The sequence below is a fragment of the Rhyacophila brunnea genome, unplaced genomic scaffold, assembly GCF_057557595.1.
Source record: "Rhyacophila brunnea isolate RB1 unplaced genomic scaffold, BYU_Rbru_1.0 scaffold_40, whole genome shotgun sequence".
Classification (NCBI taxonomy): domain Eukaryota; kingdom Metazoa; phylum Arthropoda; class Insecta; order Trichoptera; family Rhyacophilidae; genus Rhyacophila; species Rhyacophila brunnea.
Genome location: NW_028233069.1, coordinates 1,089,119 through 1,095,192, shown reverse-complemented (window position 1 = coordinate 1,095,192; position 6,074 = coordinate 1,089,119).

Sequence of the window (6,074 nt, the reverse complement as noted above, 5' to 3'; positions counted from 1 at the left end):
TGATATTGCATATAAATTTAATGCTTTAATTATATTTTTGCCATTTAGTTTTCTTTTAATATGCTATTAACTCTTTGTAGCATTTCTTTTCTAATTTAATTTATCGTTTCGGGTTATGTTCTCGAATTGGAATCTTCCAGTATCCCGAGATATTTATACAAATCTTTTCTTCTATTATTGTGGCAATTTCTTTGCACCTTATATTTTAAGTAGCAGATTTGGTCACGTTTTTTCCATTCCGATACATCAGAAGAAATGTGTTGCTTCATTGGAAATTAGTTTTAAGTTACTTTCTTCTTTCGCCAAAATCTTTAAATCGTCAATAAAAAGAAAATGATTAGTTGTAAATGCATTCTTAACAAATCCAATGGATATTGACGGGAAATTTTTATTTAATAGGCAGCCTAGCGGATCCATACAAAGAACAAACAGTAGTGGAGATAAACTATCCTTTTTTCATTTTTTTCTTCAATATTTCTATGTTGTTGAATCTTATTTTTAAATTCCAGTTTTTTGTTAGTTTAGATATAAAGACAATCATTCATTCTTGTATGTTAAGATTTTTTAAGCAGATCAGAAGATACTCGTGGTCGATTAAATCAAATGTTTTTTAGTTTTCGACAGCTGTTAGGTGTAATTCAATTTTTGTGTTCACTGTTAAATGCGACGTTTATCATTGCCTGATCTTTAGATCCCTGTACTCTTCCGACCGTCCTAAGTTGATTTTTCGATAGTAGATTCAAGGATTCGACGTCCTTCTGTAAAATCATCGTGACAGCTTTAGTTATCAATTTGTATAAGTTTGACATGTATGTAGTAGGCCTTTATTCCGATCAATTTAAAACATCTTGTTTGGGTATGAGGTATGTTATCCCAGAGTAGAACCAACTTTTTACCTCTTTGTTTCCAAGAAAAACTGATTTAACTGTTTCATATATTTTTGGGTGCAATTTTGTATTTTTTTTGATAAAGAAGTTGTAAATAATATCGCATCCAGCAGCTTTCCAGTTAGGCAGGTAGTTGATGATCTGAAAGAATTCTGTTTCAGAGATAAAAACCATTTGAGGTGTGTTTTCTGTCGTGTATTTGGGCATGTAAGTATCAAAGTTGATTTTTTTGGCTTTTATTTTACATATTTGACTAGAATTTACAATATTTTCTGTATCTGCCTTGATTCCCGGTTTTACTGTATCTGTCAATGACCTATAAAATTGTCTTCTGTTGACTTCGAACTGGCAATTTGTTTTTGTAAATTCTTTTCTCTTTTCATATTCCCTATCTGTTTTTTTATTATACTTATCCTATCCTTATTTTTACTGATCACTTCAAGGACATCATTTTTTTGTCAATTATCTTGTTTTGTTGTCTCATGACTTTTCTTAGTAACCTTGTCTCACTGACTGAAAGTTTTCCTAAGTTTTTTACGTAAGATTTGAGCATTGTGTTTATTTGATCGTACCTTTTTATTTTTTCCTCTTTTATTTATACGTAGTTTAATCCCATCTCTGCAGGTTTCGATGTTGATTCTTCGTAACTCTTTTGGGCAGCTTGTAAGATCCTTGATATATCGCAATGATTTTTGGGTGTTTGTTTGTGATATGCGCATTAATCGCTTCATTCAGACCCACATTGATTATACGTTTAACTTAGGTATAGGGTATTTTCTTTGTTCACGGGTGGTTTATGATGTCTATATGTTATAAGTCCGTCAATACTCTAAGAAATGTTTTTTTGTATCTATCGAGGTTTTTGCAATAGCTTAGTGGTTTATATTCTTCCTCTTGATCGCTTTTTTTTCTTCTTTTTGTTTCTATTTCTTTGAAATTCAGACTTGTCTTATTTTTCTATCATTATCTTTAGGAAAGTTTGATGCATTTGTTTTTAATTTCGGACATGCACATATCACAGTTAAAGATATTATTGTGACTTTTTAGGATATCTTGTCAGCTAGATCTTGGCATTCTTCCGAACTGTTTTAGGATTGTGGTGTAGGCCTCTTGAAACCAATCATCAATCTCTGCTGGTGTATTCTTTCAGATGGCTATAAGAGTTAGATTAGCTGTTGCATTAATGCGCGTGACTGCATGAAGTTCTGGCAAGTTGTTGGTCGAGATTATCGTTTCAGGTTCATTTTTTGCATGTTATTTTTAGTTATCCTCTCCTGTAACATCGAATATACATATAATTTAAAAAAAGGGAAGCGAAAGCCTTTTGTTCTTTAGCAAATGATTGATGCATTTGGAGAGTGTTTTTTAAATGTGTCATTTTAAAATATTGACTCTAAACAAATATGGTTTTTGGTGGTATAATAATGTGTGTCTTATGCGATCTTATAAAATACAATGGTTTATTTCAACAAATTATGGTTATAAAAAGATTCAACACGTAAATAATAATTCAAAATATTTTACAGCTGAAGAATTTCATTTGGTTAATTCATAAAGTGTGGATATAAATGCTATAATTACGATTTAAAATTGGATAAATTAATCTTATTTAATTATTTTATATCATTTTTTTAAAGTATTTACGATTGTGATATAAATTGTAATATTTAGTAAGGATTGAAAAAAAGAATCATCTTTGAGCTTTAACATATAGTAATAAATAATGGATCCAACAAATATGAATAATCACCACAAATAATTATAATTTCAACTTTTTATATATGTGTTAAAGTCTAATCTGTTTTATTAGATTACACTTTGTTTTTAAGAATAAGAATTTGTAAAATCAACCCGTTATTTTTTAATTAATTGTTTTGATTTCGCATATTCAATTTGAAACAAAATACATATGGTTGATATGATTACTTTTTACGCTAATTTGAACGTTTGGAGTAAATTTAGGAACCATAGGAATTTCATAAGTAACACAAATAAAAAATACACACTCTCCTCTAAAGAAACTAAATAGTTAAAGAAACAAAAAAATTGTTAAAAAACACACTAAATGATTCTTTAACAGCATAAAATCGGTTTTTATTTTCCAAATTGGTAAATTACGTATGTTTAATCAAATAAATACTGATATATGTTCTTAAATAAGATGAATTTCATAAAAAAAGACAACTATATTTTATAATGACATTTTTGTATAAAAGAGATTTTTTATTTATAGATTAATTTTCTTCTTATCAATTTAGACGTGGCTAACCCATTGGGAATATTGCACAGCTCCTTGATGCATCTTTTGACACCTTCCCTTGATCTATCTTCATCAACTGCTTTTCTTCTCTCAAATGAGATAAGTTCAAGCGTCTTGCGGAGTGTGAGAGCTTGCATGTATGCTTCTACTTCTTACGGAATTTTTAACGCCTATACATAATTTTTGTGGGATTTTGTAACATAAAATTTTTGTACAATTGATATTTTAAAATAACCCTTATATAATTTAACTTTATGCATATTTATATATAGAAGATTAGATGCTTTACTAATTTATTTTGTAAATTTCGTAATTAAAATTCCCATATAAATTCAACCATTAATAAACCAAAGTAAAATATAAAAATCGTATAAGTTATTGTGTTAGATACATCAAAGAGTAATCAATTCCCACAAAATGCGGAAGCTATTCATGACAAAAACAAAACTCTTGGGTATTTTATGCAATAGAATATATTAAACTGGAGGTTTTGGCAATCAAACAAATGCTGTATTTTCAAATGACTTCAAAAAATTGCCGGAAATTGAAGTATATATCCAAGCAACCGCATTTAAGCCAAATTAAGGCGCTAGAATTATCAAAAGTTGTGACAATCATAGACAAATACAATCGTAATCCAAATTAAGTGTGTTTCTTTGTGTTTTCATTCTTATAACTACAAAGAATTATATATAATAATTTTGTGATTTCGGTTTAGAAATAAATGATAGCTCTGGTACTTTAAGTAAAACATGATAAAATATGATTATAGTATCTGAATTATCATTTATCTAACGTCTAAGATAAAGATTGATCCATTTGTCGTAACATTGAATGAAATGGTAACCTAATATCATAAAAAGACCTAAAGAAGTCGAAATCACAAACCGTGTAGAGGCATATATTCAAATTAAAGGATTGAGAAAACCATAGATATATAGGGTTTGAGAAGAGATTGGGTATCAAAAAGATATAATAGAAGGGGTATAGCCAATTGTATAAATAAGATTTGTTCATGCGAAGTAAATTTTGCTTATTTCGAAGAAAAAATATAAATTTACAATTTCAAAATTAACATATAAATAAAACAATTGATTGGAGCTTAATGCTAAATAATTATCGTACAAGCGTTTAACAGAATAAAAACTGTAAAGCTTATACGAAAAGATCTAGAGTTTAGATTGACTGCATCAACCCATGAATGCTTCTGGAAAAATCACAATCATACCGATCAAGGCTTGATTATTTACATTTTCTGCCAAGAATCAATAAAAAATATTTCAGCGCCAAAATATAGCGTATCCAAATTTTTATCACAACGCCATTCGGCTACTTGTTTTTCGTTGTATCCCCTGACTCTAGGCGGCATAATTATACTATTTAGTAATTTAAAATGCTTTTACGCAATAGAATCTACACCTTAAAGATTAAAATTGAATTTTATAAGCCTAGCTATTATACAACTAAACCAAGCTTATTTTATCTTTATTCAATATTATATTACAATTTTCTTTGTAATTATGGTCCAAATAGTCCATTTATCAATATAAAATTGTGATAAGAAGACAAGACAAAAAAACAAGATACAATTATATCCAAAATCAGATTTAAACGATTCTCTCAATATTAAAAGGAGATTACATAGAAATTCGGAATAAAAAAAATCTGCAAGTTTACATTAAATTTGGATGTATAAAGGCCAATTATAACTTTTTTTAACGACGTTATGATGAAACAGGAAGCGGTTTAAAAAAGAGAGGAAATATTTATCTTTAAACAAAAAAAATGTATTTCTATAGGGTCTCTAATTCTACTAAAAAACTGTAATAGTATCAGAATTCTATCGATTTAATTTATTTTGTTATTTTAGGCCTAAGTTTATTTTTTTATAAATTACATCTACTGTGATGTATTCAGCTCATTAAAAATATTGCAAAACTTCTCAATGCTTTTGTTAAATCGTTCTCCGATCTATTCTAGTCAGTTGCTCTTTTTCTGTCAAATGATATGAGTTCGAGTGTTTTGCGAAGTTTTAGAGCCTGCATGTATGTTTCCAATTCATCTATGATTTTTAGCTCCTTAATATATTCTTTGGGAAATTTTGACACCACATCCTAATTCATAACGTATGGTATTATTTATGTTTGCATTTGTATATCTAACCATGAACAATTGAAAAGATGGCATACTTTCTATATTTCTCATCATCAATTTCTGTTAATTTCAAAGCTAGATTTGCCTATATAATCAACGCAATAAAATTATGTTATCAAATATTATGGAGATCATATATGTTTTACATTTGATTTTTAAATAAAGAAAAGTATATTACCTATATTATATCGATCAATAATCATTCAGCCAAGAAATCTTCACCTAAAAATATTTTTTATATATATTCATTAAATTTTTTATAATATTACAAGGAAGTATAGCACATAAAAAGCGGGAAATTTCGGTAAAAATTAATATTTGTGCAGCTTTTATTTGAACTTGACTAGAATTTGCAAAATAATAATATTTTTAGTATTTTATAACATTATTTAAAATAATTTTGCATTTAAATATATGTATACAACTACGAAATATTTATTGTGTATCATGGCTTTTTTAGTGCGATGTAATATGTTGAGTGAAATCTTTTTTATCGCGAAAACCTTTAGAATTAATTTATTGTGTTTGAAAAAAATGATATAAAACAATATTCTTGGCTGATTTATATATTTTATAGTTAAAATCGTAAAATATTCTTTTTTTTTGTAATTTTTTTGCGTTTGATCTTGATAAAAACTAGCGCGCTACTATTTAACTTTTTTTTAGATTGCTTTAGCATTAAACAACTTTTATTCTATGACTAATTATCATGCGCTAGATTTTGAAATCGTATAAAATCAAAATAGATTAATACATATTTCTATTGTGTTTTT